Source organism: Ochotona curzoniae, unplaced genomic scaffold, assembly GCF_017591425.1.
Source record: "Ochotona curzoniae isolate NIBS_2020 unplaced genomic scaffold, NIBS_Ocur_1.0 contig_3622, whole genome shotgun sequence".
Lineage (NCBI taxonomy): Eukaryota > Metazoa > Chordata > Mammalia > Lagomorpha > Ochotonidae > Ochotona > Ochotona curzoniae.
In genome coordinates, this window is record NW_024465926.1 from 8,991,919 (window position 1) to 9,014,801 (window position 22,883).

General features: G+C 44.9%; 1 pseudogene; it reads right to left on the reverse strand.

Moving 5' to 3' along the window:
* Nucleotides 1-7,711: 7,711 nt before the first annotated feature.
* Nucleotides 7,712-22,399, reverse strand: LOC121157915 (annotated as a pseudogene).
* Between the last annotated feature and the right edge of the window lie 484 nt (nucleotides 22,400-22,883).

Sequence of the window (22,883 nt, forward strand, 5' to 3'; positions counted from 1 at the left end):
CAGCTATCCTAGCCCTTCCCTAGATCCAGCTGTGGTCTTGTTGGCCAGTGATCGTGGGATTTTTTTCAGTGTAGGTACTTAGGGAGCCCTCAGTGTAGTGAACAAGATCCAATTTGTACTTAGCCCTTCAAGGTCCCAGCACCTGGACCAGCACCCCTGCATGCTCCCTTCTCCTGCAGAGTCAGGCGTGAGTGTGACGAGCAATGAAACAGAGGGTTTGTGTTGACAGCTGCCACAGTGCATGCCTTGCCTACAGCAATAGCAAGTACAATGTTCCTCACAAACAGTGGGAATGGAGAGGAGAAGGCAGAGTGTGGTACCTAGTGATGGACCCAGCAGGATGCAGTGCAGGCCCAGCACTGCCCCTCGGAGAGGGATGGCTGGTGTTGTGTAACAAGCAAATATGGCTTCTCATTCCAATTTTAGTCCATTGACTCACTTCCCTTAGGAAGGTGGTAGTTATTTTCCAGTAACGTTCATGCTTGTAAATCAGCAACTTCCAGAAATGGCTGATAGTTCTGATGTCTGTCATCACTTTGGAAATACTCATCTCCTGGGACACCAGTTGTCTCCTGCAAAACCAGATGCAGAAATCCTCAAAGCTGCCCCTGGGGAGAAGGCCTAGTCATGCATGGGAAGACCATGATTCAACTCCATTGAGTTCAGATAACCAAAAACAAGGGGCTGGCACCATGGTGTGATAAGCTGAGCCTCTACCTGCAATACCAGCGTTGCATATGGCAGCTCCACTTCCCATCTAGCTCCCTGCTTGTGACCTGAGAAAGTAGTGGCAGACGTTCCAAATCCTTGGGACGCTTCACTCATGTGGGAGACCTGAAAGAAGCTCCTGGCGCCTGGCTTTGAATTAGCTCAGCTGCAGACATTGTAGCCCTTTGGGGGAGTGAACCAGCAGATGGAAGATTCCTCTCTGTGTGTCTCTTCTCTATTTACCTTTTATATAAAAATAAATCTTAAAAACATAGGAAGAAAGCACTGACATGAATGCCCAGCTTTTCGCCATCATAAAATTTTGCAAGAACATGAAACATGAAACAGTCTCTAATCACTACTTGTATTTATTTATTTAATTTTATTGGAAAGGCAGATATACAGAGAGGAGGAGAGACAGAGAGGAAGATCTTCTGTCCGATGATTCACTCCCCAAGCAGCCGCTGTGGTGGAGCTGAGCCAATCCAATGCCAGGAGCCAGGAGCTGCTTCTGGGTCTCACACGTGGATGTAGGGTTCCAAGGCTTTGGGCTGTTCTCTTCTGCTTTCCCAGGCCACAAGCATAGAGCTGGATGGGAAGCAGGGCCGGCAGGATTAGAACCGGTGCCCATATGGGATCCTGGCGTGTTCAAGGTGAGGACTTTAGTCGCTATGCTATCGCGCCGGGCCCACTACTTTTATTTTGTTACCTTACACAACACACAGTATGCAGAAGGAAAAGAGAGATGCACAGAAATGCACAACTCTTTGCTCATCAAGCTTAGCTGTTTGCTGCTGTGGTTCTGCATTGTAAGGCAGGAGTGTGTCCTCAGAGCTGGGAGCTCCAAGAGGCTGGGAGCTACTGGGTGCTTGGATGCCCTTGAACCCAGGGTGGATGTAACATTGGGTTAAATAGGCCCAGACCTAGGCCAAATGTCATTTTGTTCTGCCACTCTTCCTTCTCCAATTTCGACAGAACCTTGATGTGGATAGATGAAAATTCGGACTTTCTACATGAGCATTTGGTTTCTCTCTCCACCTTTGCCAAGTGGAAATGAGAAATGGATGGAAGGCAGGAAAGATTGACATCAGTGCCCCAATCAAAACAAACAAAAAACAGTCATTTTCCATTGGGGAAATAGCCCAACAACTAACGTTCCTATACCCGGAAGGAATCACACCTGTTTTGACTTTTTATTTCTCATACACATTCTGGGCACATCTGAGACAACAGAATTTGCACATCTTCGCAGGACAAATAGAGGAGAACACCTTTATTGTTTTTCCCCAAGGAAGTTGAAAACTCTGGGATTTGCAGGGAAGCTACAGGGGTAGCTCTCAGCTGGTAGCTTCCTGCAGCTGAGATGACTAGCACCAGGTGGCGGCAGAGGTTAGCGCCTCAAGCGTGTTGAGGATACAGTTTCCTCCCACCAGATCTGTAGTTGATCTCTAAATGTGAGATGAGAGCTCTGCTTCCCTCTCGTGCCCTCCAGATTCTTCGATGCTCCAATTGGAAAGACATCAGAAAGAAAAAGCTGTTTGAAATGTTGCCACTTGAAACAGGCCTTATACATCTTGCAGAACCCATAGCTGTGAAGGTTAGCTTTAAAAAAGAGAAACAGCTCCAATACAGTTGTAATGCAAGAAGATGGGTGTGGTCGAGTCAGATCCTAGAGCCTAGCCAGTCAGGTGGTTCCAGGGGCTCTAGCAGCATGGCCTCCACAAGCACATGGGAAAGGCAGAAGTATAAAAGAAACAAAGCCTTAGGAGCAAAGTGTGTGTGTGTGTGTTTTAATGTGCTTTGACCTCTGGCCCTCATTACCAGCCCGCTTCAGGAACACAGTTCATTTGGCAGTTGGTGAGCGTAAGACTCAGACACACATTCAGAGCAACAAAACTGGCATTGGAGCCCAGCTCTGCAATCGGGGCTGATTTATTTCCTCCCACACTGCTTTAGCCCCAAGCATGTGATGCCCTGCTCACAGGAGAATGGATTCTGCTGGCTGGGTGGATGCCGTCATTCTTATGTTGGATAATGGCATCTCATCAGGGTGTTAAAAACTCCAGACTGGAAAGATAAATTATATGAAGGCTAGAGGTAGGTCTCCAGTGAATTAGGAACAACTGCAGAAGTATGGGTTGAGGGAGTTCATGTGACAAAGACCTAGAGACTCTAGCCAACTACAGGCGGTAGATGAATGACATGAGTGTGTGGGAATAGAAAACAAACAAAACATCAGTGTTCCGGATGTCACTGCTTGTGTTGAGACAGGAGGTAGTATCCTCTGTACTGGTAGAGAGCAGGATGGGAAGCTGGGTCACCAGGATTAGAAATGGTGCCCATATGGGATCCTGGCACATGCAAGGCAAGGGCTTTAACCACTACGCTATCGCACCGGGCCCTATAGAGGACTTTCTTGCCTTGCTTAGGGAGATACTTCAGTTGAACCATTAGGATCCTTATGAAAGGAACTGCCTGTCACTCTACCTGCCATTCAAAGGTCAACTGTGCGTTTACATTTGAATTCAATGTGACTCAAAGTGTGCATATTTAAGTCACTGATTATGTTTTGAAAGATCTGATTACATTTTCAAGTGTTTCACAAGTTGCTGGTTTCAGCCACCATGCTACTCTTCTTTTTAAAATATTTATATTATTTCTTTGAAAGGCAACTGCTGGTTCATTCCTCACATGGCTATAGCAGTTAGAGTTGGGCTAGGCTGCAGCCAGAAACCAAACACTCCATCCAGATCTCTCACACGGATGGCAGGGGCTTAAGTCAAATACTTGGGCCATCTTGTGCCGCCTTCCCAGGTGCACTAGCAGGGAGCTGAACTAAAATTAGAAAATCTAGGACTCAAAATGGCTGTTCTCCATGGGATGCTGGTATTGTAGAAGTTTAACCTTCTGTGCCACAACATGAACCATTGTGCTGACTTTAATTCTTTAGCCATGACTTGCACACATCTGTTAATTATGATCTAGCATTTGAAGGTGCCCCATGCTTGCGAGGATGGGTTTGCTGGGTCGCGAATTGGGAACAGCAGCTGTGCCTCTGGAAGCCTTTGTGTTTACCCCAGCTTTGCTGTGTGACTGAGAGAAAGCGCAGGGCCTCTGTGGAAGTCTGACCTTGCCTCTGTACGTGCGGATGCAACACTGCCTCTTTGCCACCCATTCCAAAGCTCACAGGGTTCAGGCACGTGGCAGAGGTGATGCAAGCTGGTGCCGAGATTTGTTTCCCGATGACATCTCCTGGTGGAACTCTCTGGGAAGGTACTTTACTGACTAGGCCTTTTTTGCACTAGCCTCCTCCATCAAGAAGTGTGTTGTCTCCCAGCTTGTTCTTGATGGACCCAGCCTTTGAGCTCTTGCATTCGTTCTCCCATATTAATAGAGATGTGGTCGAAGAGGGTTTTGTGGCCCACTAGACTCCCCTGCAGGTGTGCAGAGCAGACAAGGGATGTTTGAGATTCTGAGTGACTCACAAAAACTGCAGGAAGGCTGCCCATGGAGGCTGTGGTAGCCAGAGTCGGGGAAGGAAGGGGTGGTGCAGGGGAAGTGGGAGGAGTTGGTGGGGCTTGTCAGATAAAACCAAAGAGCCCCATGCAAATCTGAATTTCGGTTGGAACTTATAAAGTTGTTGTTAATCTAAAGTTCAAATTTCAATGGACACCTGGTAGTTCTATTTGCTAAATCTGGCATGCCTAACCAGGGATCAGAAAGATAAATTCCATGGGTCCTTTTTATCTGCAGAGGATAAGTTCCAAGAAGATAAGCAAAACTGTGTTTTCACTTGTGCAGCCATACTCAGACGTCAGGCTGCTGCCATCTCAGCCCAGTGCTTAGGCACACACACCATGGCCAAAACAGCAAACGCGGTGCAAACGTCCTTCTGCCTCCCTGCAGCTTTGCTCTCCCTGTGGATCTCAGCCACCTCAGCATGCAGTGGTTTTTGTGTGTGTTTTTCTTTTTCTCTTAAGAGCTTTCCCCATCTCATTGGAGAGAAGCACTTTATGGTGATCATTCTGTATCTGAGTGCCAGTACTCCTACTTTTGTGTTTTAGGGTTCATTACAGAATAAATTCAGGGTGACATGAACACAAGGACGAAGGCGCTGTGACAGTTAATCTGATGACGGAGATGGCTGCTAAGAGACCAACAGGTGAGTGGTGTGTACCGTGTGAATGCATCTGGGAAAAGGTGACTCGCATCCCACACATGAGTTGTCACCAGTCCTGTTCCTGGAAATACCCATTTACTATTTTTAAAAAATATTTCTACCTATCTCTGTGTGTAGAGATAGATATCTCTATGTGTAGAGATAGATAGATAGATAGATAGATAGATAGATAGATAGATAGATAGATAGATAGAGATTGCCATCTTGCATCCATTGGTTCACTACCTTACAAAAGCCATCAGCAGCTTGGGTTAAACCATGTGGCTTTGCATCTCAGCTGCTTGTATTTTAGCTGCTATGCCTCAGTTTTCTCCTCTGTCAAGTGTGGCCAAGGTTTTTTTTTTGTCTGTTTTTCTGAGACACAAAGTGAGCACCCATTCTCTGGTTCACTCTCCAAATCCCCACACCAACCTGGGCTAAGCTGATCTGGAATCCAGGAGCCAATCCAAACCTCCTCATTGGGTGGCAGGGACCCAGTTACTCAAGCCATCACTGCAGTCTCCCAGGGTCTTATTCATAGGAAGCTGGAAGTGGAAGCTGGGTGTCTTAAACCCTGGGCTATATTCCTGCCCACTCCCACCCCCATGCAGATTTCTAAATTCCCAGGCGCTTCACACTCAGACACCGAGCCATCTGCTCTCCCAGCCTGGAGAAATGAAAACCATTGACTTGCCTTGGCTGCACCCCCAGCCTGGCCACCATCATCCGCTTTGGAAAACATCATGTGCATTCATTGTATCTTGTGCCTTTGTGCATGTCAACCCAGGAAATACGTTAATGTGCTACAGCCAGGTGGCCAAGTCCACGTCACCAGCAAGTAGCCTCCGACAACACCATCGGGGCAGTGATAGCATACTCCAAAACGTCTCATGAAAGGTAAGGAGAAAGGAAGACTTGACATTCTTTCTTTCTTGAAGCTTTTGTATATTTCTTTGAAAGACAGAGTAGTACACACACACACACAGAGGGAGAGAGAGCATAAGTGAGAGAATTTTCATGGAACAGCCCAGACTGGGCCAGGCAGAAACAAGGAGCCAGAAATTCCACCTGGGCTTCCCATGTGGGTGGTGGAGACCCAGCTACGTGAGCCTCCACCTGCTGCATCCAGGGGTGTGCTAAAGATGGTTGGGAAGCAGAGACAAGACTCAGTCACGAGCATCTCCGGTGGCAGTGGAACTTGGCTGCAGTACAGTAGCCACTCCAGGTGACTATTCTTCTCTATGCAGCATATTGTTAGGAAAACCAGCTGCACAGAAACCCTCAGTGTGGTGAACTTTATGAATTTCATCCTTTTCAAAAATTCTAAAGAGAAGCATGAACTCTTCTCAATAATTGACTCACAGTTGCAATTATTCTTTATATGTTATCTACATACTTCCCCTCATTCATAGCTTAACTTTTTAAAGATTTGAGATATAGTCAGAAAACTGCATAAAAGGACTGCTCAAAATGTAAATAAATAATATTTCCAACACAGACTGTAAAACTGACTAATCATCTTTAGGAATTAGGAGAGACTTTTGAAGTGGCCTTTATATTTCTCACTCCCCTGCGTTTATTTACCTGGGCTCATGTGTTAGCTTTGTGTTACTACTGGGCCCAGGTAAATAACTGGAAATATAACAGGTAATAGCTGATGTAATTCACCTGGATCCAGTTACAGCTGTTACTACAAGCTATTGATGATGTCATAAAGCTACTGATGAGCTTTATTTTGGTCACAGCTTTGGAGGTTTGAAGGCGTGATGCTGCATCTATTCCATTCTGGCAAGCACTGAAGCAAGCGGTCCTGCCTTGACCTCCATAGTAGACAGAGGGGAAGAGGGACACAGTAACAGAGAAGGACCCCCAGTGATATCCCCTAAAGTTTCTGGCACTTCCTGTTGGCACCAAGATAGGTACCAAACCTTGAACACATGGACCTGCAAGGGATATGCAAACATCGGATCATAGCCATGATCTTAAACATGTCATACACTAACTCAGAGCACATACATATGCATGCAGGACATACCGTTTTCCACTTACCGGTCAGGCATAGATGGGAAGGTTGAGCACAGCCATGCTGGCATATGGGAAGATGTATGTGGTGTCATACGTCACTGGTGGAAGTGTGAATGCACACGGTCTTACAACCAGCATGGCAGTGGCTCTGTAACTGTCCAGCACCCAGCCCTTCCACTCAGTTGCCTTTGTGGGAATTTATCCCCTAGGAGTATGCGTACAAATGCAGGAAACTATTTGGTTGAAGGTATTTACTTTCACATAACTTGTAGCATGAAAAGAAACAGCCTAAATAAATGATCCTCGGAAGGGAGCTGATTAAATAAATTGTGGCATGTTCTAACAATGGAGTACTACACAATCCCGGAAAAGCAGACCAAGGTTAAACATGCTACAGTAGATGTTATCAAGTAAAAGAACACACTGCCAGACTTATATTTAAAATGTCCTATTTTTTAAAAATGGTATATGTGTGTATAAAGGCATAAAAAAATTCTGGGAGAATACATGGTTAATAGCAATTTTCTTTGGAGATTAAGCCTGGGGAAGGGGTTTTGAGAGTGAGAAAGGACTTTTATCTTTAGGTGTTTATATTTTTTGATTTTTTGTTTTTATTAGAAAGATTTGTAGAAAAAAAGGAGAAATAGAAAGATCTTCCTTCCTCTGGTTCACTCCCCCAAGTGGCCACAACAAACAGCTGGAGCTGAGCCAATCCGAAGCCAGGAGCCAGGAGCTTCTGCCAGGTCTCCCACATGGGTACAGGGTCCTAAGGCTTTGGGCTGTCCTCCACTGCTTTCCCAGGCCACAAGCAGGGAGCTGGATGGGAAGTGTAGCAGCCAAACTTTGATTTTTAAAAATACGTTCTATTCAAATCATGACAGAAGCACCTCATTAAATATTGTAAGGCTTCCTCAGACCTTCAAAACCTGAAACTCAATTCCTTTTTTAAATACTGGAAAAGCATCTATAGACTGCTTGGTGCCTGAGTGAATGGCAGGTGCTGGTGCCGGTCACAGCGGTTCTTAAGGGTCATGGCAGTTCCTGTGTCTGGGGAGATGTTTGTATAGATCAATAGAAGCACCCACCCACAGAATTTATGCTTCTTAAACAGATTTATTACCAGGTAATTCTCGTGGGTGTGTTTTATGTGTCAGATGTTACATCAAGATAGCCTGAAGGAACTGGCCTGTCACGACTTAAAGGTGAACAGTAATACACAATGACAATTACAAATATGTTTTTGAAAGCCCCTCCCTAAACAATATTTATAGGACAGACGGCAAACTTATCAGTCATCCTGAGGAATCAGGATAAACCTCTGAAATGGCCTCTGTACCCCTGGTCATCCTGCGTCTATGAACTTGGCCACCTGTGTGAGTCAGCCTGGTGTTACTTCTGAAGCAGACGTGAGAGAAGCTGCTAATGAAGTAAACAACTGCATTTGGGTCCATAGTCTTGGAGGGTTGAAGACCTGGTCCCTGCCCTAACCCTGTGTTGCCATCCGAGAATGCTTGGCTCATCAGAGTAGGTGCCATGCGATGGTTGAGGTGCCAGCTGGGACAGGTAAGTCATGTATTAGACTGGCTGGTTCAAGTACAGCTTCCTGCTAATTCACACACACACTCACACACACACACCCCAGGAGGCAGTAGACGATGTCTTAAGAGCTTGGGCTCCTGCCATCCACTCAGGGGACCTGGATTGGCAGGGCTCCTGACCCAGACTTGATTATTATGGACATTAGAAGAGTGAACCAGCAAGTGGAAGGTGTCTGTTTATCTCTGCACCTTTCAAGTAAATGAAAATAAAGGACACTAAAATAAATAAATAAAGGTTCCTAACTTAAATCCATCTGCTCTTTTGGTCCAAAAGCCCATAGCCTGCTGGTTATATTGAGGACTTGGACCACCCAGCAGCTTGCAGAAGGGCCTGCCATTCCTTTGGTTCCTCATACTAAGCGTCCGTGTCTCTGGTGCTTGTAAGCTGAGGAGTTAAACAGGTAGGCCAAACAAAAAAATTACCTGCACAGTGGAATGGGTAAGAGTCATTACCAAGGGAGAGCAGAAGTGGATGTTGAGAAGGTGACCAATAAGGCCACTGTGGGAAGCAGCTGTAAATTAGGCTTGACTTGGAGTACATGGGCAAGATCAATCTCCGTTAAGGTTTATCAGAAATCTGTCAGTACCCTCCAATGGAAGCCTAGCAGGAATACACCTATGGCTGAACTACCTAGGTGCATAGCCCACCTCTGAGGTGAGAGAACCACAGGCCATGGAACCTGGGGCGTTTCACTAGGGAGGTGCCGGCAGGGCCTTGCAACAGGGTTTGTGCATTGAGTGAGCTCATGGAAGGGGGTCGCTGGTCAGGCTTGGATGTTGTGTTGCTGTTGGAAGCCAGGGTAATTCTAAAACTGGATCATAACAAAACCAAATGAGAAAGGGTAGCTCAGAACTGAATGCCACTGCAGTCATGTTTAGGAGGCAGCCATCAGTGCTGGGGATGCTATCTGGATTTTGTGTGGGTTCCAGCATGGTACCCTGTTGCGCTTGTTTTGGGTGTCTCCATCACGGTCGCAGGGAGCCTTGTCAGATGCTGTTGCTGTATGCAGTGGTGAATACTCACCAGGGGAGCAGCAAGGCCTGGCTCAGGGTGCCAGGGGTGGCTTTCTGCTATCTCATCTGTTATTTATAAGAAAAAATAATAATAATAACTGAGAGTCAAGTTACTTTCAGAGTAAAACCTAGGTTGTTATCTATTCCTCTAAGTCCGTAGCATTTTGGTAACTTTGCTTGTTCATAGCAGCTCATCCTCCCTAAGGTATAAAAGAATCACATAGCAAAGTGTTCTCAGTCTGTATTTAAAAAAAATTTTTTTTTTTTGCTATTTAAAATCCAAACTTTTTAATGTATCTGTTATAGTCAGACTTTATGTTTGACTGGACTCTGTTTTAGACGTTGATGCTCTTGGGGAAGGCAGCCTATGTCTCTTGGCAGTCCGTTCCTGGTGTTCCTGGTATTCCTGGTGTTTTTCTTTAGCTTCCTTCACGCTCTTGGCAGAAAGTTTAGCATATTCCACCGCCTCTTCCTTGTTCTCCTTAGTCTGCTGTCTCTTCAGAGCAATGCACTGGCGTTTGTATTGAGGAATCATGGAGTAACAAGGCATTGAATCTTAGGTGCTTTGGTTCTAGGTTTCTTGCCTTCTTTGTTTAGGGGCTTTCTTACAACATACTGGCTAACATCAACTTCTTTAGAGAGACTGAAAAGTTTGCGCACCTGGGTTACGAGGCACCATGCTATCAGTCAACTCAGGAATATGTTTTTCTCTCTCTCTCTTTTTTAACAATAATCAAGTTGAGAACACTCAAGTTGGCAGGCCCAAACAGATTTGCACTTTTTTTCTCCAGTTCTTGATCTGTAGCAGGAGTGCCCTTGCTTAGCAGCAGGAGGTCCCAGCCTCATATCAAGACATCTTGCTTCACTGGAAAACCTTGTTTGGACCATGTAGCTCTTCCACTCTCCACCCATAGCATTGGCACGACTTCAATGGCCACGTGCTTCTCATAGAAAGACGGTTTATGTTCATTGTCCATTTCAGGGAGTTTCTGGCAGCCAGTGGCTGGGAAGGAGCTGTTCGGCTTCATCTAACATCAGTTCCTCAAGTCCGTATTTTAATGATCACTTAACACTGAATCCAGAGTTGGAAAGCAGGGGCAGCATTCAGGCTGGTGTTAAGATGCCTTGATCCTGAGTCTTGACTCCAGCTTTCTGCTACAGACCCTGAGAGGCAATACATGATGACACAAATGATCAGATGCCACTCATGTGGGAGACCTGCATCACGTGAATGGATCCTTGCTTTGGTCCGGCTCACTCCTAGCCCTTGCAGGCGTTTGGAGAGTGGAACCATCAGTTGGGAAATCACCTGTCTCTCTGTCTCTTAAATAAAGAAGTAACTTCTAAAAGGGTCACAGAACAGCCAGGTGACAATAAGATAGGAGTTCAACAGAACTGAAGAGCAATACAGTCCGATGTGACATGTGTCCTGTGGCACTTTTCATGTCTGTAAGTGGAACAGCTTCTGGAAGGACACACATCAGACCACCCACCCCTGGGCAGCAGGGAGATCTGATGGAGGCACCTTACTTTAGAAGCACTAGGCCTGTTTAGGGAGCAGTTCACAGCAGCCAACAGTGATGTTGAGTGGAAAGCACAGAGCTCTCACGGCCCATCCTCTTCCATGAGCAACACCCGCATCAGAGTGACACATTCATGGCTCACATGAGGGTCCCCTCTCGGGGTTGTTCCCTCTGGGTCTGGATTGACGTCTGTCAGCCCACATCTGCCATTGTAGTGTCAGGCAGAGGACTGCACCGCCCTGGTAGTCTCCCTTGATTGGTCCATTCTGCCCAGCCCTCCACCTTGACCCCAGAGATCACCAGATCTGTTCAGTGTCTCCATATTTTTGTCTTTTCTGGAATGTCACAGATTTGGAATCAACTAGTACACAGCCTTGTCCTAATCTGAATTTCCATCAGCTTATTGAAGACCCCCTTTATAGTTAAAATTTGAACTTCAACAGCAAAAAAGGTGTAGAGCCTGTCCCCCATTATCATGGGTCACTCCCATTTGTGGGAGCCTACCTCGTAAATAGTTCCCGGAAAAGTAGCCTCTCGGTCCCGTATTTTACCAAGGAGGAAACTGAGCTTCCATCAGCTAGGACTCCAAGGCACACAGAAAGACTCCCGACCCCCTTCCTCTGCCACTGCGAATGAACTGGTTGGTCCTGGCACTGAGCCCCTCTTCTGACTGCCACCCTCCACTGGCTGGAAATACCCCTTGCAAATAGATCCATGATGTGGCAGTCTCGTGCTGTGGAGGACTTTCTTGTCCCTTCCTGTGCACTGTTTCCAGACCCCACAAGTAAAAGCTGTCCCTGGCAGCCCTTGACATCTGTTCCCTGGCTCTGATCTGTCTGGCACTCCCTCTGCATCAGACTATCACAATTTCTGGTGTACATTTTAACGTTTCTTGTAGTATAAAAGAGCTTGCAGACTTTTTTCCTCCCATGTGCATTTGTTTGTTTCTTGTTTCCCTGGTAGTGGGAAGGGCATATCATATATGCACAGGTGAACCAGCCAGCCTAAGGCTCAGGGCCTCCTGCAAATCCCTAAAGACCCACCACAATGCCCAGTAGCCAAGTTATAGCAAGAGCCAGGGCACAGACTCGGCCAAATGCATTGTGAAATCATCTCCAGGTTCTAAGATTTCAATCATGACCATTTGTCCCTGAATTTACTGGATTTTCTCAGGTCCTAGCCTTTTCAAATTCATGTTGTAACAGACCAAGGAAAAGCATTCCTTGTTACTGTGGCACAGTGGACTTTCAGCGCTAGCATCTCATATGGGCACCGAGTCCTGATAGTTCTACTTTCATTCCAACTCCCTGCTAAAGCTTGTGGGAAACCAGCAGAGAATGGCCTGAGTACTTGGCCTCTGCTACCCATGTGGGAAATCCAGAAGCTCTAGGCTACTGGCTTAAGCCTAGCCAGCTCTGCCCATTGTGGCTATTTGGGGAACATATGGAAGATCTCTATCTCTCTCTCTCTGTGTAACTGCCTTTCAAATAAATCTTTTAAAACAAAATTTTAAAAAAGACCAAAGTCATGATTTTATGCATATGTTGGATACCATGTTAATGTAGACCCATGGCTTTTCATCTGGCAATCTTACCTGATGGCCACTGCTCAGAGTCATCCCTTTGTTAGACAATGAAATTCCAAGTCCGCCATTCCAGTTACATAACTTAGCCAGTGTTCTTTTAGAAAGAACTTACCATATTGAGTAGTTCATGTAGGAGAAAGCCAAGCTCTTAAAGTTCAGTGTTTGTAAGCATTGAAGAAAAATCCTTATAAATAGAAGAAAGCCTTGATAAGAATTTAGATAAGCAGGGCCCAACGCAATAACCTAGTGATTCAAGTCCTTGCCTTGCATGTGCCAGGATCACATATGGGCACCGGTTCTAATCCCAGTGGCCCCGCTTCCCATCCAGCATCGTGCTTGTGACCTGGGAAAGCAGTTGAGGGCGGCCCAAAACCTTGAACCCACGTGTGAAATCTGGGGTGTGTGCCTGGCTCCTGGCTTAGGATTGGTGCAGCTCCAGCCATTGCGGCCACTTGGGGAGTGAATCATCAGATGGAAGACCTTTCTCTCTGCTTCTCCTTCTCTCTGTATATCTGACTTTGCCATAAAAAAATAAATCTTAAAAAAAATGAATTTAGATGACCTTCCAGATCATCAGATATATTCACTCACAGGTTGCTTAGTGATGGGGCTATGCTCTGAAACAGGCATCTTTGGTGCTTTTGCCACTGTGTGAACATCCTGATAGGAAGCTAGCTAGCACAGCTCATGGCATGCCTGCACTGGACACAACGGCCTGGTGCTCATGGACTGCAAAGTCGTGTGGCAGATTACTGCTGTGCTGCTTATCAAGGCACCTGAGGAAGGGGTGTCTGGGTAGCTACACGCAGAAAAAGTGCAGCAAAGGCTGTGGGATGAAAGGTGAAAAAAATGTGCACCTGTGCAGAGCATCCACTGTGAACTGAACTTGCAAGACTGGAAGTTGCTCTGGACTGCCAGTGAGTGAGTGACAAGAAGGCTTAGCTTGATAGAGCTCTTCTACCTTTTAAACTTGGACGATTTTGACTCTTCAGTGTCTCTGTAATAACACTTTGCATAAAACACAAGCATATCCCACAGCTGTATAAAAACATTTTTCTATCCCTAAACATTTTCTGTTTTTAAAAATGTTTTTATTTATTCTTAAGAATTTTTTGTATCAAAAACCAAGACATAAGCACACACATAAGTACTAAGTTTGTCTACACCAGCATCACCTCAAACATGTGGGTAACATGTGCACCATGACATTTTGACAACCCATCCCCAGGCAGTCGTAAATCTCAGCTCCATTAAAACCTTTGGGAATCACCATTGTGGAGGTGGTTTGTGGTGACTGGAGCATTGCTGGCAGCACATAACTGCATCACTTCCTTATTGCATCTCCATGTGCTATAGATTGGAATCAGGGCAGGTGTGTGGCATGCCACATGGGACATCTGTATCCCACCTCCAAGTGCCTTGGCCCGAATCTGGTCTCCATGTCACGTCTGCTTTTCTGCTAATGCAACAGATGATGATGATCTGGGAGTTCCGAGTTCTGGGTTCCTGGCTTCAGCGTGACATAGCCAAACTGTAGCAGGCATTTGGTGAGTGAACTAGCAGATGGAAGATCTTTCGCTTTTGTCTATTTCCCTGCCTTTTTCATTTAATAAAAGGAAAGTATAATGAAAAAAATAAAATGTTAAAATGTTAAAAAATAAAATGTTAAAAATTATCAAACTTACACATTTGGAAAAGCATAACTCTTCAGCATTTAGATGTAGATTGTCTAGTCATTTGCTAAATCCTCCTAAGGATTGTAATTAAAATTGTGTATTATGTTCTCTCATATTGTCTGAAATGGTTCAAGCCACTGAAAACAGAATGAAGCATGCAAAAGGAAGCACAGTGTTTGCACGGCTTTTTACTTCAGGATTGGCACATTATTTTCCTTTAACTCTATGCTTGTTTCTTTTTACATTGGAGATTCACTTGTCCTCTTGAAGGGACTTAGACAAGTGTCTCAAGCATGGGAAGGTGATTCAGAGTGACGGCCAAAGCGAGCCAGAGCGTGGAAGCCTGGCTCCATCAGAGGCAGCTGGACCAGGCAGGCACAGTGTCTGTTAAGTGCACACCTTGAACATGGAACTAAACCCAGGGTTGTCATACACTCTGGTCATCTCCTGCAGTTTCATCTACACTCACCTTTCTTTATAGGGTTAGTCGATAGTATCCTCCCTTCAGCCCTCAGTCTTCTGGTCGCCTGGTTGAGAGCTCATTGAATTCTGCACTCTAAATTCAAGGTTTCCCACCTATCCATCCAGTCCATGGGTGTTTGTTAACAAATTGAGCTGACCATATAGGAAAAGTGTCCCCTTGTTTACTTTATCATCCCTATTGGTATTCTTTTGGTACAGAAATAGCTATTGAAGGATGAAGTAAGAGTTTCTCATTAAAAGCTTTCAAGTGAACAGAGTGATTACTGGTAAGGTGTGTAGTGGACCGCATGCCCACGTGCACTTCGGGGACATGACAGATTACTGAGGCATGCAGAGAACATCAAGTATCTTGGACGGCAGAACAAATTGAACAGCTCTCCTGGCCAAGCTTTGACAGCAAGTGTCTGGATGAGTGGAGACTCTAGGGTGGACTATGTCAACTAATGGACTTTGGAAGGATTTCCTCAACCTTGGAGCAACAAAATCAACAACATCTCAGGACTGTTGAAACCACTTAAGCAGTACGCTAGGAACAAGCTCCACATGGGAGACCCTAAGATGACATCAAGAGGCCATCCCCCATCCCCCATCTCCAGGAATTGATGCAATTAGGCTGCTGGGAGTGGCCCTCTCCCATTCTCTACTCCTACCCCCAGATACAGGAGGAAAAAGAAAATTTTGAAGAAATTGTCTCACCCACTTTCCCCCATGCCTTGCCCTTCCCCACCTTAATCAGTGGTTAACATAAGTATACATCCTTCTCAACTATGTAAATATCACTTTTAAAAGATATATATTTTTAAATATTTATTTTATTTTATTGTTGGAAAGTCAGATATATAGAGAGGAGGAGAGACAGAGAGGAAAATCTTCCATCTAATGATTCACTCCCCAAATGACCGCAATGGCCAGAGCTGCACTGATCCAAAATCAGGAGACAGGAGCTTCTTCCAGGTCTCTCACACGGGTGCAGGGTCCCAAGGTATTGGGCCATCCTCGACTGCTTTCCTGGGCCACAAGCAGGGAGCTGGATGGGAAGCGGGGTTGCCAGGATTAGAACCGGTGTCCATTTGGGATTCTGGAGCATTCCAGACAAGGACTTTAGCCGCTAGGCCACCATGCTGGGCCCAAGATAAATTTGTTTTTTTAAAAAAGAGTTGGCAAGGAGTGACGTTAAGCATGCATCTATTTGACTCAGTTCAGTTCCTTGTCCACCCTTTTAGCTTGCTGACTTCTGCTCTCTCATTTCTTCATATCTATAGGTGAGAGGTCTTAAAGGGAAAATTTTGCTCGTTTAGAAAATACCATGATGCAACTCACTGATTGTGACATCTGTGTACTTTGGACACAGAAGTATCTGTATAGTCCTGGTGCGCCAGGTCTCATAGAGTACTGGCATCCACTGCCCTCCTGCAAGAGGCTTGGGGCTTTGCTTTCAGGCAAAGATGTTATTTAAAACAGCTTCTGTTATTTCCTTGACTGTTAAGTAATAAATTTCCACTCCAAAGATACATAGATTACTATTATCTGTCAGTCCATTTCTGTTATTAATTTGTCTTTATCTTAGAAGAACACAAGGCCTTTCTTCTGGAAATTTCTAAATGTGAAAAAAATTATATTCTTTCTAATACAATAACTTTAAAAATTCTACATTTAAAGAAAAAATGAGCTGGCATTTTGGAGCAACAGGTTAAGCTGCTGCCTGCAATGTTAGCGCTCTGTTTAGATGCTCATTCAAGTCCTGGCTCCTCCATTTCCTACCCAATCCCCTGCTGATGGCCTGGCGAGAGCAGCAAAGGAGGCCCTCAGTGTCTGGGCCCCTGCCACCTGTAACAGAGACCCAGATGAAGTTCCTGGCTCCTGGTTTCAACCTGACTCTGACCTGGCTATTGGAACTATTTGGAAAATGAACCAGTGAATAGGAGATCACTCTATGTGTCTCCCGCTGTCTCTGTAACTCTGCCTTTCAAATAAATAAATAAATCTTAAAAATAAGCAAAGAAAAATGTAAGAATCTATAGCATGACATTTCTAGCTTGGGATGTTCATTGTTGCCACAGACGTGATTATGAAAAGGACTTTTCTTTATCTTCCTGATTTGAATGGCTTTCTTTTCCCTCACATATTGTGATGACAGTAAATATATATATATAGGGTCATTAGGAGTTTTATGTGATCCTGGAGGCGGAAAGTACTTTGTGTTTGGAGATATCCCAAAGCATTTAAACCAGCCCTGCTTGCCAGGTCATGGAGCCGATAGGCCATAAGCACCTGTATCTCCATTGTTCCTAAATTATACTTGTGCAGTTTGATCCTAAAAAGATTTTTGCAGGCCCTTAGAAGTTCCTATGACTCGTTGGCTCTGGATACAGTCTGTTGCATGGGAAAATAAGAATTGAGTTCCTAAAGTTTAGTCCAGAATTATTTCTGTTTTATGATCATTTGCAAATGTATTATTGTAAGCAGCTTAAAATTTTACTGTCATAGGCTTGGTAATGACACTGGTGAGGCAGCTTCAGCATTTTCCAGTTCACACTGCAGCACACTGTGTCTTGGGCCACAATGTCTACTTTGTGATCAAGTCCAGTGAGACAAGACACTGACATATGTAAGTGAAGGAAGTGCATTAACTCACCAGAGAAGGCAAGAGGCAGTAAAAGTCTGGAATTGGTGAGGAGCAGGCTCTCATGCCTCAGAAAAGCTGCCCAGGGCTGATGGAGTCTTGTTTGGTTTTGTATGCTTGACATGCAGCTGAGGGTCCCCAGAAGGAAGCCCACCCTGAGCGTTACACCTTACAGACCAGAAGACTTGGTGGAATTGCAGCTTGGTGGGACTTCTTGTTCCTGGAGGTGCAGCAGCAGACCCTGAGCTGTTGTAGCTAGTCCCGCCTGTTCTGGGATACCTCATCCCCAACTATATTCTACATCTGTTCTCATCAACTGTAAGTGGTAAAGGGGGCAGTACTTTTCAGATGTGATTACACTTGGAGAGGGCAGACAGAATGAAGACAGTGGGTCCAGGAGGAATCCTTCCAAGAGGGAGGCAAGAGGGTCAGAAGCAGAGAGAAGATGGGAAGGTAGATTTGGAGGTTGAAGTGAGGTGCTTGGAAGGCAGGGAAAGAGACTTCAGGCAATGGAGTACAGGGACCTCTAGAAGCTGGCCAAGTCAAGGAAATGGATTCTTTCCCTGGAGTCCCCAGGAGAAACACCTGGCTCTTCCCGCACTGTAGTGTTAGAAGACCCATGTTGAATGTCTGAACCTCACAATCACAAAATAGTAGAAGTTCTATTGTGTTAAGCCAAAAAAGGAACATAAAGGAGTTATTGTAGGTTCTTCCCTTATTCTAGAATATATACCATAAAGCCAGCAAGGCAACAGGCAAAAGAGAAAAAGAATCCTCACCACCATCAATGATGAATGGCCTGCTGGACTATAGCCTGACCAGTTCTTAGGACATTGTGATCATCTGGGGTGTGAACCAGCAGATGAAAAATCTCTCTATATCTGTCTCTACTTCTCTCTCTCTCTCTCTTCCTCTAGATCTCTCTCCCTCTCCCTCTGTAACTCTGCCTTTCAAATGAATAAATGAATCTTTTTAAAAGAGAAATATGCAGTGATGATGTCATTCAGAGATGATATTCTTGTGGCCAGAGAAAGCCCTGGATGATTCTTTTTCTCTCTCTAACCCTTTTTATGGTGTCCTGCAGGCCTTTTTGAACTCAACAGCTTGGGCAGGTACAAGAAGGTTTCAATCAGTCTGCCTCAGGAAACCATAAAATAAGTTCACTCTTAATAGCTCCACATAATTAAGGACAATTCCTGCACTATTACTTCTCCACATGGAGTCCAAAACCTCTTGCCACAGCAACACAGGTCAGTCTGTGAGGCTCCAGTGATTCCAGCCAAAATGCTCTGTAGAAGAGGGATTGGAAAATGAGGCTTCATTCTCTCAGAAAGTCCTGTGTCGTTTTAAACCACAGGAGCTCTGAGGATTTCATGACCTGAAGTTTGATTGATGCATGCTTAAGTAGACTGTGAAAGTTAAGGTTCTAAGTGGGTGCTTTCATGGAGTGTTTATTGTTGATTATTTACAGCAATCTTATTACTAATAATTATTCATAGTAGGTGATTAACAACATAACTGCTTATAAAGCCATGAACACGTACACATTATTATTAAGGAGTTGGTCTTTATGAATCTGCTTTTTCCCAATTTGTTCTCAGGGGTAAATATTCTGTTGCCTTACTGTCGTGGTGACTCTGCTGTGGAGTTTGTCCGATGACCCTAGATTCTCCTGAAGGAGAGAGCAAACAATGAGTTTTTCCAGCAGTAACCTTGTAAAACTGCCACGGTGTTTCTATGATGTGCTCAGACATACAAGGGACTTTCTAAAAGTTCATTGGAAAGTGTAAATTGTCTTCTCATTCCATTGTTCATGGAAACTACCCTTGGAGGACGAAATTTAGACTTGAATTGGGGACATCCCAACTACTGTAGTCAGGATGCATGTCACCCACAGAGCTTGTTAAAAACAGACCTGCCATTGCCCAAGCCACTGTGCCTTCTGAGGGGTCCCCTAGGACCCTGACCTACAACTTTGGGTTGCTGTATTTGTTCCTGTTATCTGAAAAAAAAAAAAAAAAACAGTAGGCCACGCGAATGTGGATAGCAAACGATCTATTTTAAGGAATTGGCTCACACAGCCATGAGGCTGGCAAGACCAAGAGTCCGCTGGGTGGCTTGGCTGAGGAACCAGGAAGAGCCAGTGTTGCGACTGAAGGCGGGAGATAGCTGCTGACAGAGTTATCTCCTGTTTGGGAGGCGGACTTGTGCTCTGTTTGGGCGCTTAACTGATTGGCTGAGGCCCATGCACATTCTAGAAGGTAACCAGCTTCCCCAGAAGGTCACAAGTCTTTTCCAAAAACATCCCCACCACATCATCTAGAATGATGCCTGACCAAATAACGGGACATTGTGTCCCAGCCAAATTAACAAAAATTAACCATCATCTTTTTCTGCATTTCCCCCTATCACCCATTCCTGAAGCAATAAGCCTACAATTCCCTGGTTACCACATGAGTGGCCAGGTTGTTTAAAAAATTATTCAAAAGGCATAGTTTCAAAGAGAGAGGGCGGTCTTCCAGGTTTTCCATTGACTGGTTCATTCCCCAAATGGCCACAATGACCAGGGCTGGACCCAGCTGAAGCCAGGAACCAGAAGCCAGGGGTTTCTTCCAGTTCTCCCACATAGGTACAGGGAACCTAGACTTAGGTCATCTTCCATTGCTTTCTCAAGCACATTAACAGGCAGCTGGATTGGAAATGGAGCAGCTGGGACTCAAACCAATGCCCCCGTGGGATGCCAGCACTGCAGACAAGGTCTTAAACTGCTTTGATGCAATGCCAGCTCCAGGCCAGGTGATTTTGGGGGGAAAAGGATATATCAGGATTGGAAACATATAGGTTAATTTTTGCAAAGGTATCCTAGCACATTGCATAATAAGACATATCTCATTGTCCTTTTGTGAGTTTTGAACAGGCTCAGACTGCTGAGCACATATTGAGTACCCAGCCAATGAGAGCTATCACGGTCACCGCTGTTGCTGCTTTTATTAGCTATTATTTTAAGGGACTATTGTTAAAGAACTTTTGGACTTTCTCCACGGAAGAAAATAAGAAATAAGGGGTTATTTTTGGTCAAGTGGCTCCATGGCTAAGCCCTGGAAGGATAAATAGAACCTTCAAAATACTTGGAACCATGTCGTCCAGTGTGGTAACCCTTAAGCCACATGTGGCCATTTAATGCTAAGTTGAATTTCATTTGAAATTCAGTTGCCTGGTCACAGTGAGCTTTATTTGAAGTGGTCAGCAAAGGGCAGCCAGCACGTGTGACTAGTGTAGATACTGAATATCTGCATCATCACGGAAATTTCTGTGGGACTTGTCTGCTTTGCAAAATGAAAGCAAGGTATTAAAGGTTCTCTTACATGGCGGGCCAAGCCAATGGAGCCATCCTCTCTTAACCATTCCCAGAGAGGGGCCAATGTTCTTGAATCTCCAGCTGGACCCCTTGAATGTCCACATGTGGGAATGGACACGTAATGACTGACACTGTGGCTCACAAAGGCCCTTTCCACATCACTGCCCTCTGCAGCAGAGGTTCTCAGCCTCCTGAGAATGAGATGTGTCACCATCTGCCTCTGCCAGGCTCATCTCATTTTTCTAGGTTTTAAATGAAGAACTGCAGAAAAAAATCAGGAAGATGGTATTGGAGTTTGCCTGTTTCTAGGCAGAGTCATTTACCTACATCCAATGACAAGCTTACTTAAGAAAAAATTTATTCGAAAGGCGGCTTTACAAAGGCAGGGAGAGAGAGTTCTTCTACCTGCTAGTTCACTGCTCAGATGGCTGCAGCATCCAGGGCTGGGCCAGGCCAAAGCCAGGAGCTTCCTCTAGATCCCCAGGTGTATAACAGGGTTCCAACCACTTGAGCCATTTTTGCTGTTTTCCCAGGCCATTTGCGCAGAACTCGATCAGATGCGAGGCAGCTGGGACTAAGATCATAGGGGATGCGGACAGCATACAGGCTCAGCTTAATGTGGCACAACGCAACACCAGCCCCATAAATTCATTTTAAAGTAATCTATTTTCTAGAAAAAAATGTGTGAGTAGATGGAGCTGCAGGGTCTGGGGTTTTGTGTGTGAATAAGAGACCTTCAGAAGAACTGTGGAAATCCCATTTCCATAACAGCAGTCACTGCCAAAGTGTGCTGGGATGTTACCACACCAGGGTGATACCGACCACAATGCTTTCTTAAAGAACAGCTTTCAAAGGGTTTGCCAGAGATTGAGTATTTCTAATCTGAAAATCCAAAATCTGAAAGTTGTTGAAGCCCTCTTTGATGCCACAGTGGAAAACTCCACACCTGATCTCGTATGACAGGTTGCAGTCAAAAATATTGCATAACATTTCCACATGGATAAAATCTGTTTGAACGTATGTGAATTCTGCATTTATACTTTGTCCTGCTCATAAGAGATCTCATTATGTTTATGTGTCTGTTCCAGTGCCTCCCCACCACCCCGCCCACCACCAAAGGCAAAGTGTAAAACCCAAGATGTTCCCTGGTCCTAGGCATTTTGGATGAAGATTACCCTTCTCACCATCCTCTCCTGACAGATCAGGAAGCAGTCAGAGATGAAGTAACTCTTCAAAGTTGTCCAGCTTCCATGTGGTGGAACCAACCTCTAATCTCAGTTCATCACACTCAGGTGATTCAGATTAATTTTATCTCAGTCATATCTCTGCCATAATGTTTGTTATTCAGTACCAGATGGTATTTTATTTATTATCCTATAAGCCTTTCTCTTTCAAGACCTGGGACTCCTCCAGGTCAAGACCAGTGCCTCACATTTTGAAGTATAGACTTGTCTGGAAAAGTCAAGCCTCCAAAGGCAGTTTCTTAGTTTTGAGCTCCCTTGGTGTCCTGCCGTAGAATGTGTTGAACTCCTTCTATCAAAAGTGTCAAAGGACAGGAAATAGTCTTACCGTCTTTCAGGTGACCAGGATATGAAATATGAGACCTGGCTTGGCCACTTCTCTTCTCTACCTGGGCCACAGGGTCTTACACAAGTACCTCAATGAGGGGATGTAGTTTTGAGTTGTTTATGGTGGAGATGGGTGTGCCAGCATGACCCAGTGATTTCAGGGGAGAAATGATGATTGCCTTCCTGTTCCCTGGCCCTCTACAGCTATTTCATTTCCTTTTTTAAATTTAGGCCCAGTTCTTCTGCCTTTCATCTGTTTCTTCCAGAACATTCTCCATGTTTCATTTGTTTACAAGGCTTAAGCCTAAGAATCATAACTAACACAGGAGTTTATGCATAGCCACAGGATGAGAGTTTTCCATTAGTCAGTGCTTACTGAATGAATGAATGCATGAAATGCTGTAAGCCCCAAAAGAAGGGAGGACTAAAAGGAGGAAGTAGGATAAAAACAAACGTGTCATAAGAACTTTGGAACGTGAAGTGCAGAGAAAGTTACTCATTTTAATTCTAATCAGTCAATCAATTAATTAATTCCAAAGAGTTTCCATTCACTGGTTCACTGC